The sequence below is a fragment of the Ammospiza nelsoni genome, chromosome 5 (assembly GCF_027579445.1).
Source record: "Ammospiza nelsoni isolate bAmmNel1 chromosome 5, bAmmNel1.pri, whole genome shotgun sequence".
Taxonomy (NCBI): domain Eukaryota; kingdom Metazoa; phylum Chordata; class Aves; order Passeriformes; family Passerellidae; genus Ammospiza; species Ammospiza nelsoni.
In genome coordinates, this window is record NC_080637.1 from 72,125,494 (window position 1) to 72,137,972 (window position 12,479).

General features: G+C 39.3%; 1 protein-coding gene across 1 annotated transcript in view; it reads left to right on the top strand.

The window, feature by feature from the left end:
* PIK3C2G (phosphatidylinositol-4-phosphate 3-kinase catalytic subunit type 2 gamma) overlaps window positions 1-12,479 on the top strand; it is a 242,715-nt gene that overhangs the window by 30,964 nt on the left and 199,272 nt on the right. The window lies entirely within an intron of this gene.

Below are 12,479 nucleotides of genomic sequence, written 5' to 3' on the forward strand. Positions count from 1 at the left end.
TTTTTCTATCTTCCCAGTCTGCTTTTGACAAATTTTGTCTGTAGGACTATCATGATTATCATACCTAAAGAGAGGCACAGTGCCTATAGTAACTGGCCAAATGTATTAAATTCACTGGTTTTGTTTTCTGTCTCTGCTACCAATTCCTGCAGCAGCCTTACACATCATCCCTCAAAAGTTTTATCCAGTTGTAGCCTGGTCTTAATCCATCAAAATGCTAGCCCCATTCACATCTGTGTTTGCAGTCATCCCTGCTTGATTTGTTTTTTTATTGGAGCCTTGCTGCAATTATTTACAGAATTTCTGCGATCTCCCCATCAATCATAGGAGATCAGGGTATCAGGTGAGCCTTGAGCTGTGTGCTCTTGGTGGGCTGATGAGTGTTTGGGTTGATGAGTGTTTCAGCTGATCAATGCTGTTGTTTTCCCTGTGTAAGGGAATGATGATAATTGTCCTGAATTCAGAGCCTTTGCAGTGTGAAAAAGATTTTCTTTGGAGATATCTGCCAATACCATCTGATTCAAATGCCACTGTGAACTCAGGTTTCTATAGCTGTTCTAATAATTCATCAGGTCTATATCTGCACCTCATGGGGAATGAGATCGCATTTATTCCCTGTAAATCTGTACATAACCTAGTGACCTGTCTGGTCTGGAAATCTTCATTACATATTTTTCCCAAGGTCTGTGTCACACAGTTATTCCTTGTTTAAATAATTTTTATATCTATTTTTTAAGCTTAATTAATCTTTTTCAGGTTAAACTGGTTTATCTGCAAAGCATTTACTCAGATATGGACAATATGGTCATGTTCTTTCTTTGAGCATTTTGCCCTCAACCATCTACATTAAACTCTCAGCTGAGCTACAAGTCACAGGTCAATCATACTTTACTTCTTAATGCTTCATAGCTCTGAAGTCAAAACCTCAGACATTTTTTTAGCCCTGTTCATAATTACATAGATTTTTATATACTGTTTTTATTTATTTTCCTAAATTCTCTCTGTTTCTCAGTATGCAACTCAGGTCTCCAGCACTGTCATTTAACCTCAGTGATCTCTTGCATTGTTCTCAAAAATGAGCTGTATTTGCTGTAGGACTGATAACAGCTCCTGAAATTTTTCCTTTTAACGCCAATTCATTTTGCAGATGTATTTCTACCATTGTCTATGACCCTTGCTTTCTTACTGGTTTTTTTTTTTTTTTTTTTTTTTTTTTTTTTTTTTTTTATTAGAGGAATGTATCACACTTACTCTTCAGGTTGTGAAAGACCTGTGCAAAGACTGACATTTATTGTCCACTAAGTTCCTCAGCAATTCCTCTCTGTGTCGGCCCTAAAAATGAAATGTTGTACCTAAAAAGGAAATGCTTCTTCTGTCAGCACTCCCAGTTTGCTGATCGCTTGTGTGAGAGCACAGGTGAGTGACCATCTTTGATCTGGCTGACTGCTGAGCTTTGCTGTCCTATTGATGGGTAAATTGTGTTGGTTTTGGGATGCAATTTTAGGATTGTCTTATCTCTGCTGATGTGACAAAGATGAGAAATAGTTTATCAGCAATTTCATGGTTGTGCTGCTACTGAAATGAGTCCAGTATCTGCACTTTTTTTAAGCCATTCTTTCCCTTGTATTTTGAGCCATCACTGTATCAAAGAATTGTAGCCCCACATCTTTCAGTCTTTTAGGAGAAAAGCTCTTTTTAGCTGCTTCAAACACGTGAAATTGAAAACCCCAAACATTTCTATTACCTTCAAATACAATTGATATTGCAATCATGCATTAACACTTGCTGTGTTAGTCCAGGATGATTCTGAGGCTTGTGAGGGCACTCAGAGTGAAAGAAGAGTTGTGCTTTGTTCATCACTATTGCTGTTCTCCTGAGATCACAATCCATGGATTTAGGATGGGATTTTGCTTAGTTAATTGTAGAACAACTTTGTTTACCAATTCAGGAAATGTAGGGCAAATGAGAGCAGGCTGCTGTGAAATGTTTGGGTTTCAGACAGAATTAAACTGAAAACACACAGTTCTAGCCTATGCCCCTGCCCATGGCAGGGCACTTGGTGATTTTTAAGGTCCCTTCCAACCCAAACCATTCTGTGATTCTATGTCCAAAGCCACAAATACATGATGGGGATGCCCAAAATAAGGCTGCTGAAATGAGCTGGAGTGGTTCAGCTCACAGGCTGCTTTCACTGTTAAAGCGCTATTGACTGTCAAATTTTTAATAAAGTAATTTCTCTAACTTTCTCCCAGCTTGCTGTAAAATATCTGTGGGCCTGACATGAGAAAGCATTGCTGCTGCTTTGAAAGAAGAAAACAGAGCTCAGCTGAAAAGCAGAGTTGCATTTCCTTATAATGATTTCTTCATTGGCAAGAAATTTGCCAGAAAGTATTCCTAGAAGTCTTGGATAAGTTTTTTTTGTTTTAAATCAGAGATCACAACATGGAATGAGGAGGGGGAAGAGCACTGTGGCTTCTCTGACAATTTGATTATGTTTTAAGCTGAGCTAATTCTTATGAAAGCAGTGAGCATTCTGGGGAGCTTTATTGTTAGAGGCTTGCACAGTTTAACACAGAAAAAAAACAAACCAGAAAATGAATTATGATGGGATTTTTCTTTTATCACTTTAATAAACTTCTCTGGGGTGCATCAGTAATCCACTCCACAAGTTCTCCCACCCCCTCATCCCATCAAATCCATGTATTCCACACTGACTGGTACAATGTGTGAAGAATGATACTACAAAGAGACTCAGAAATATGTAAAGATCCCTGTGCCTCCCCTGAATATGTTAAAATAGTCAACAAAAACATGGTAATTTCAACTTCAGCTCATTTGATCTAATATTAAATTAGCTCCTCTTGGGATATCCTCTTTTTAATCAGTGAGAACACTTTTGTGTGCTCACATTTTTCTGTGGGGTTCATTAAGTGTTAAGGAATTGAACAGAACTGCTTCAAGTACAGATGAGAGACTTCTTCTCCATGTTTCCCAGATCACTCTGACCTTGTGATATTTGGGGCATCAAAAGCAAGAAACCTACTTTGCTGTTGAGAACCAGGGCCATCACTGCTGTCAGCTCTAAAACATGGGCATAAAAGCTTCATTATTCCTCAAAAATCCACTGAGTCAGACAGATGAGATCCAAAATGAATTCAAGGGTTTGGTTTGGATAAATTAGATGTAAAGGCATTGGAAGAAGGCAAAGATAAGGGGAGGTTTTGTTCTGAGAACAAGTCCATGTGAGTGAGGTGGTGGGGGGGGACAAAGGAACAGCAAAGCCTCTGGAATTGGGAGATTTTTTTGCTTTATTTCTTTACTCAACAATTCTATTTAACAATTTCTCTGTGAAAGATATGGTAAATACCTTTGGACTTGCATATAATCACAACAGAAGCAAAGAGACTCTGAAATAGGATTTATTGCCGTTGGGTATCTTGCAAGACCAGGACCTTTATGGCAGTAGAGGTTGCTGGCCATGCTGCCTTGGGCTTCTAGTTTACTTTTCTTTTTGGTGTATGTGAGGACTAGAAAAGAGAAAATATATTATGGACCTTTTTATGTGAAAAACCCAAACTACCCAAAGTAAAAAACAACCCTGCATACACTCTAGAGTTTCAAAAAAAACGCAAACCCCTTGAGTCCATTAACTTCATTGGATGCAATTTTAAAAGAAATAGCTTTGGATTAGCTGGCAATTGAAAATCCCTCAGGAATGGGTTAGCTCGTATACATGCTACCCCAGAGAAAACAAAATTGTCACATATTTTGCTTAAGGTGTGGGAGGAAAAAATCAAATCAAATAGCATTTTACAAGTGCATGTAATAACTGGAATTTAAAACAAGATATGTATTATTCAAGTAATTCTAAGCATGGTATAGTAAATTTTTCATGAAGGTTAAGAAAAAAAATGACAGAAATATCATTTAAACTGAGTGTTTTTGATGCTGAACTTGAAAGTGGGAGATTTAATAGAACTTTTTTTAATATGACGAGTCTCAGATAACATCATATTTGGCAAAGTGCTTTATTGGTTTTTGGATTAGACTTTTTTTGTAAATTTTTCTTTTCTAACTAATAAAATTGATGTAGCTGTCAGTTTGGATTTGATCCCTATTTTGTTTTGCCTCAACAGTGTAATCTCAATCAGTCTAACTTATTTTTATGCTGCATTTACAAGGTATAAAGATGACAAATCACTCATGTCTCAGTGCTGGTATTTTATCAAAAGTTTGAATGAATATCAGGGCTGAGGACAACAGAGAAAGATGAGGCTCAGAACAAGAGCTGTGTGACAACACAGCCTGGGCAGATCCTTCTTTCTTTTACCTCAATAGTGCATTAACAGCCCCACATAAATGAGTTTTCTCTGGTCAACATCCGCCTTATTTGTCCTGAGCAAAGGCAGCAGAATCCATGGGGAAAATGGACAATGGGGTGATTTTTATGGAATTACTGAGGTCCTTGTTTCAGCCTCCACCTTGCCCCTGAATTGTGCTTTTTGAACCTCCTTTAGATGTTGGTTTCCCTCCTCACTCCTGGTAAAAGGGGAGGTCTGGAGAATCATCCAAAATTGCCTCAGCTGTACTGCAGAAATAAGCAGGTCTAAGAGCAGGAATGTGATGTATAAGTGCCTTTACTTTGAGTACTGTGTTGGGTTTATATAGACTTAAAACACAGAAGGGAAAGGACTGTTTCTCACCACGTTTTCATGCAGCACATGCCAGAATGAGGTCTGAATTTCAGGTGAGACATCGAGGTGCCATTGCAGAATGTTGTAATAATAAGAGTGAAACTCTGGTAGCTTGAGAAATGTGAGTTTGCTTTCCTAGGAATTTATATGCTTGAGATTTTCTTCTTTTTTTTTTTTTAATTAGGGTTTACCTGAGCTTTTTTTGATACAATAATATTTTATCTCTGGCTTGTGAGATGATGTTGAGAAGACAGAAGTCCCCTGAGCATCATTTGTTGATCAGGTGAAATGTTTCAGGGGAAGAAGTTGCAGAGAAGCATTTTTCAATTACAGTTTCTCAGTCCCTAACTTGTGATGACTCACAAGCCAGCAGCAATGTTAGCAGTGAATTTATCTTCTGAGCTTCCATCTCAAGTGGCATTTGAGATGATTAGAGAATTAGGAGGTGGGATTAATGTGAAGTATCAGGCACAGGAACATCTTGTAAAGTTGGAGGATCAAATGTCAACCTTTGGAAAGGAATTGGAAGCTCTGAATCAGAATTACAGTTGTCTAAGTGGGAAGGCTGAAAGGGCTGGGCATTTCTCTGTAGCATCAGAAAGCATACCCTGGGCCTTCAGAGGAAAATAGAAGTGATGGAAAATCAAACTCAGATTGAGAACCTGAAGTTGTTTGGCATGAGAAAGAAGAACTGGATAGAAGTGAAACAGGGACATGATCTAGGAGCTGCTTGGACTTTGCCTTTTAGCTGCTGCTGAAGAGGCACAGAGATGTACTGATTTCCTCAGTTTTTCAGCTGTTAATGTAAGGATATTCCACTGTGGTGCAGTCTTTAATGGAACTCTTATTTGTTCAGAAGGCTGTAAAGAAGTACTGGTGTTAGTGAAAAGCACAGGACAATAAAATCACTGCTACTGCATAAGGAATCTACTGCATGAAAAAATACATATTGTCCTCATCTGGGGAAGAAAAATCTGCACCTCAAGAGCAAAACAGCTTCTCACCAGTACAGGAGAGTTCTTTGGTTTTGATTGTTAAATTGTCTGCCTTGTGTACACCTGTGAGTATCAAAAAAGAAATTACAGAGCTCTTTCCCTGCATGTTTTCTTGGAGGAATGTGCTTAGAGGCTTCTCCAGGAATAAAGGAGTGGAGGGATTACAGCCCAGAGAAAGTGACTCAGGTTCAGAGAAGATCCAGCAGCTGAGCCCTGATCTCTTGATGCTACTGGGTGGCAATGCCGAGGTGCTTTTTAGCATTCCACCCCTTTTCCCTTATGGGATTTGCCTTTCTCTGGAGGGCAGAAAAGGAATATACCACTTCGTTGATAGGAGGCCTAAGTAAAATGAGCCAGAGGTCTCAGTTATTTCCATGTCATCTGTTGAAGTGTGGTAATACGAGGGGTGTGCTGGAAATCTCAGTGGAGAGGTGACAAGGACTGGAAGGGTGGAAATAACTATCATGTCTCAAAAAAGGGATTCTCCTCAGCGCTGGCAGGAGTTTGTTTTATCAATGTTAAGGAACTGATATACAATATATGGCATATTATAATAATAATGAGCATATTATCCATACCACACCTCCTCAGTGGATTGAAAACCATCCAGCTCTTGGCTTGCTAATGTGGCTTTTTTTAAATAAATGCTAAATTTCTGCTAAGTAAGAAACATTTCAAAAAAGATGGTATAAAAGATTTTTATACAATCTTTTCGTTATTTAACATGTAAAGGAATTTACTTCAAAGGACCTTCTTGGTATCTTCCTAAAATATATTTTATTTTCTTCTGAGGGCAAGGTCAATTTGTACTCTCACAAACTGTGAAAACCCTGAAATCCTTTTCCAGGTTTACTGAGAGTAACAAAGAAATAGAAATCCCTGATATATATGTTTTTTAGAGCGTTGCTATCCCTATATAATGAGTTCGACACAAACTAATTAGCTACGTCTCCACATCTGTAAAGATTCAAAGTGTCAAGGATTCAAACTGTAAAGATTCACTGAGCTTGTTTGCTGCCTTTAATAGTGCCAGCAGTAATTTGAGGTGTACACTGATTTCCTCTCTAGAACCTGGAGGTGTGTGGACAATCCTGATGGTTGTAACACCTTTTCAAACCCTGCCGAAGCATGCACAGAATTTAACTGACGCAGGGATATGTGTCAGTTATATAGTCAAATATATAGATATATAGTCAGATATATCTCATTTAGAATTTCCAGTTACGAAAAATCAGCTCTGAAGGTGTGTTTTGAGTCAGACCACAGGGCAGACTCTTTCCTTTACCATGACTGCTCCCCTGGTAATGCAGACTTTTTCTTCACAGGAGATTTAATAAGGTACAATTGTAAGAAGTTGTTTTGTGTTTTAGTGGAAACAGTCACTTGTAATCATTTATCAGCCTGTATTCCACTCACAGATGTGAATTTCTAGGTTATTTCTGCATGTGCGAAGGACTCTTTAATTCCCATCCTAAATGCATCGGTCACCTTTTAAAACAGGTAAAAACAGACCGAATCTCCTGAAAACAGTTAGGGTTTTTTTCCCCAGAAACACTTAATTTCATACTTATATATTGAAGACAGAGTATAATTTTTAAGATGCAAACTTTTTCTTTGCCCATCTGATCAATTTCATTTTGTTCTTCCACACTCCAAATCTTCCTTGGGGGTGTTTGCAACATTTTCCAATGAAGTGTTTGTCGCAAGTTTATTTAACTTGTTGCTTATTTTGCTCTCTGCTATTCGACTTGAATTTTAATGTATTTAGCATTAATAATGGTCTCTGCCTTAAGGAATTTACAGTGAAAAAATGGGGATGTGTACAATATGTGACAGAGAATGTCTTATTTACAATTAAAAACTTCCAGCTCTTGTGGAAGCACTCTGCTGCAGAACGGGGCTTGAGTGAAAGGCAGTAAATGACTTGAATTTAACACAGCTTCTTCCTCAGAAAAACATTATTGACAATGACAGCACCTGCTCGATGTTCTCACAAAATTTCTGAAACATAAATAACATTTCAGGAGGATTATTCCCCCATCCCATCCTTTCCTTTTTCCTTATAACCTTTCTTTTTTTCCCCTGTACTCAAATCAGTGCTCTGATGAATGGATGGATGTACACAGAGCACTGATCCTTATCTTATTAGCCCCCTGGATCTGGTTTTATCTCTCCCAGACAGAATTTGGCTGCTGCTCAACACTTGCTGCTGTCACACATGTTGCTGGGCATACTAAGAGCCACTTTGTCACCGTAATGGATTGCTGGATGGGGGACCAGCTCATCCCTATTCAGCAGAAGAGCTGAGGAATATTCGTACTTTTAGGAAAGTGTCCAAGCTGTTGACCTCAGTGCTCTCTGCAGGGATGGAGTGCCCCGAAGTGCTTTGCTGACCTTGTAGCCTCTTTGTTTGTAAAGCACTGATGATTATTTCTGCAACAGAAAAGCTTGTTTCAGGCATCTGCTTGGTGCTGGAGAGCTGGGCTGTGAACACTTTGCTTCCTCTTGCATCTGTCAAGAGGACAACTTCTAAAAAAGTTTAAACCGCTATTACTGAATTGACAGTGGATTCTAAATGGTTTTGTTGTTTTGGTTTTTTTTTAACCAGAATTTTAGAAAGCCAGATCTATCCTATGTGCATTTTAAATGTGTGTGTAAACAGTTTTTAGAGATCAGAGAGACTTTTCTCCAGAAAAGAATTGCACTCCCACAGTAGCTTTCACTTTTCAGAGCACACATCTTAGTGTGTGTGGCTTGCATGCTTGTCCAGGCTTGGCAAGTGGTAAATATGAAACGTGAGTGTGCAAGAAGAAACTTGCTTATGGTCAGGGGAGCCTGGCAGAGAAAGGAGAGTGCCTTAATGTGCTTTGCTGAACTTGTAGCCTCTTTTGATGATTATTTATCCAACAGACAGCTTGTTTCAAGCATCTGCTTGGTGCTAGAGAACTGGGCTGTGAACACTTTTGCTTCCTCTTGTATCTCTCATGACAACTTTTAAAAGAGCTTAAACCGCTATTTCTGAATTGACAGTGGATTCCAAAAGGTTTTGGTATTTTTTTCCCAGAATTTTAGAAAGCCAGATCTATCCTATGTGCATTTTAAGTGTGTGTGTAGATGTCAGTGAGGCATTTCTCCAGAAAATAATTGCACTGCCACAGTAGCTTTCACTTTTCAGAACACACATCTCACTGTGTGGTTTGCATGTTTGTCCAGGCTTGGCAAGTGATAAATTTGAGCTGTGGGTGTGCAAGAAGAAACTTGCTCATGGTCAGAGAAGGGAGAATATTTTCCTGCGTGTCCATTGTTTTTTCTGAGGAACACTGAGAGCAGTCCACAGTAAGTTTGATTGGCACAGCATGTCCTTTGAGTTATATATAGAAATCATGGAGTATAAAGATGCATGAAGATGATAGTTACTAAAGTCCATTTTTACTTGAATTTGAAGTCTGTAATCCCCGATGTTTAAAGCCCGCCCCCTCCTCTGCTCTAAGTTAAGCAATGTTTTTAGCAATGATTGCTTTTCATGCTCAGCAGTTCCCTTTGCCCATTGCTTCGATGCTTGCCTGGAATGTTTTAACTGGAAAAACTGCAATATTTCCAGAGCTTACAGTGTGATGAGTGTTCAGCTCAGGGGCCACGTGTGGGCCAGCTGGGCACCTCCAGCAGCTCAAGGAGAGAAATGAGTGTGGGTGGATGCTGCATTTCCACCTCCTTTGTGGGGAAAGCTGGTCACTGCCAGGCGATTTGCAAAGCTCTGCTTGCACAGCTGGACTCTCTCCTTGCACTTGGAGCAGTGGGGCTTCCTTTTTGTCCAGCTGTCAGAATATTTTACACATCGTGCTTGTAATTTTTCACTTGCCTGAGTTTTCTCCTGTTTAATCCTCACTTCCATGGTCAGGACTGCAGTCCTTTTCTGGTTTCCTTTTTGGGGAAATGCTTGATTCATGTGAAAGTGCTCAAAAGTGTTTTTCTGCATGCTTTTGTTTCCTTGCTCTTTTTAAAGTCCTCCAGAATAATACAGTGCATTGCTGATTCACACTCTGCCTCAATGTAATCATCATCTGTGATGCTTTTTTTCCTTGGGTTGGATTTTGTTTGTTACATTTTTGTTTGGTTGGTTTGTGGGGGATTTACATTTTGCTTGTTTGTTACATTTTTGGTTGGTTGGTTTGGTTTTATATTTTTTACATTTTATTTGGTTTTTGCACTTGGTTTACATTTTTACATTTTGTTTGTTACATTTTTGGTTGGTTGGTTTGGGGTTTTTTTACATTTTGTTTGTTTGCCCTTTGCTTACATTTAATGTTTTGTTTGTTACATTTTTTGTTAGGTTCATTTTGGGGTTTTTTGTTTTTTACATTTTGTTTGTTACATTTTATGTTGGTTCATTTGTTTTTGTTTTTTTATTTTTGTTACATTTTTGTTTACATTTTTACATTTTGTTTGTTACATTTTTGGTTGGTTGGTTTGGCTTTTTGACTAGGAAAGCCATCATAGAACTTAAGAACTTTTGTGCTGGAATAAGTAGTCTAGCAAGTTCTATACTCTAACAAAAGTTTTGGGTTTGAAAGGTTAAGAACTTAATCAGAGAACAGAAATAAGTTGAAAAATGTGAAGTTGTCTCCATCCAGGAGCACTCACCATGAGAATGGTCCAAGTTTGCCCATGACCAAGCTGATTCTTCCTGCCCTCCCAGAACTCTGCCCAGTGAGAGAAACACACTTTATGCTATTTAAAAAGCTGCTTTCAGATGGGGAGACATCAATTTTATCTGTAACAGGTGTCACTGAAGCATTACCCATGTTGTGCAGAGTCCCAGCATGAGCCACCCCAATCAGGGCTTTATTCAAGGAGGAAACAAAGTCTTAATTAGCTCCACTCCTGCCCCTCAAATCCACCTGTTATGGACCAAACCCAGTGTAAAATTAAAGCTGCATTAGTACAGGGCATCAACTGGTAGAGCAGTGCTCAGCCCAAAATCTCAAACCAAGGGTCATGGTCTTGGCCCTGGTTTTACAGGATGGCTGCTAATCAGGAGCTCCAATAAATGACATTTAACAGCATTGCATTCACCATGAATCCACCACAGCATGAATTCATTCTTGAAGTGCTTCATTACTACTCCAAATCTGCTTTGCTTCCCTTTCTTTACAGCCAAAAATGGACCAGGAAGAGTTCTTGCGAAGGGCCTGCTGTGCCGAAGCAGCTCACTGAACTTCCTTCAAAATATTGAATTGCACTGAACTTTTTTTTCCCCTTTTTTTTTTTTTTTTTTTTTTGTTTTGGTGCACTTTGCTTCCCTTAGAATGGTTCTGTAGTTTCTGTGGACATGCTGCCATCCTTCATTCAGTCACTGCTGGATGGAAACAAGCACTCATTACAGTTGTCCTTTTGGGTCAAGGTTCAAAATATCCAGAAAAAAAAGGTGCAGAGGGAGAAACAGGGAGGGAACAGCTCAGGAGGTGAAGTGAGGTTGGCAAAAATGTTGGAGAAAAGCACAGAAGGGAAACCCTGCCAGCCCAGAGGGAGGTTAAGAGCACTGAAGGGCAGCTTGCACTGCTGTTCCTCAGGAGCTCTGGTGCTCTGTGGGGCTCTTTCCCCTTAATTCCCTTAAGGGAATTTAGTCCTCTAAGGGCAGTCACCTCCTGATTGCAACTAAATGCATTCCCAGAGGAGAAGGTGTCCTTATGCTCTCTTTCCCTGCTTCAGCTCCTTTGCTTCCCTTATTCCTCTCCATATGCCATTTTCATCATTCGTCTGTTTGCCTTGTTTTCAATTTCTGTGGTGTCTTTTTGTTTTGTTTTTTTTTTTTTTTTTTCTTCTGTTGCCCTTCTGCTTTAGATAATGCCTTCCTTCCTCTGCTTATTTCTCTTTCCATCCTCTTCTGCCCTTTTTGATGACTTTTTCCTTTGCTCCCATCCTTATTTGCTGTTCTTTGCTTGGTATTTTTTGATCCATTGCCACACGGCTTTGCCTGGTTTATTTGTTGCCCTTTTTCTTTCTTAATTTCCCTTCTTCCCCACATCTGGCAGTATTAAGACAGCCTATATCTTAATATGCTAAGCATGCCACTGAGATCAAGGTAAAATATTCAGAAAAATGAAATTATGTGTGAGTTGAAATTAAATGCAAAAATCTTCTACATTTCTCCTCATTTTCTTCTCTGAGGATAAGACAGAGGATCAAAAAACTTTTCGTATGTCAGAAGTGTTTTCAGGAGAAGTCAGTATCATCATTTGAGTGTTACTACCAAACTCAGAATTACAAAAGAAGTGTTTTAAATTTTGGGCAGCATTTTTCTGCTCTGCTCCCTGAAGCAGGGGTGGAATCGTGGCCTGTCTGAAGACAGTGGAACAAAGCCCCATTAAACTTCTCTGGAGGCAAAATTCCACTCTCAGTGCCTGTCATCTGTTGTACTTTCTCAGTTTTTAATACCCTGAAAAAATTGAATTCACTGAAGCAGCAGCCCCTCCAGGCCAGGCTCCAGGGAATTCTGGAACTCAGGAGCAATGGGTTTGTTTCACAGCCACAGTTTCTACTCAGTCAATGGTCTGCTGTGTGCACTTCTTGTGTGGGCAACTTGAAGTGGCAGACAGGAGCATGTGGCCCCAGGGACCACAGAATTATCTTATGGCAGTCCTAAATGCTGTAAAGTAGTCCGTGAATTCCCAACTTCTCTTTCACTATTTTCTCAGCCTTCTTAATCGGTCTAACCTGTGCATAAAAACTTGTTGGATCATTATTTTGTATGTTATAGGTGCCCAGAGATTTGTTTCTGAATGTTTTTGGT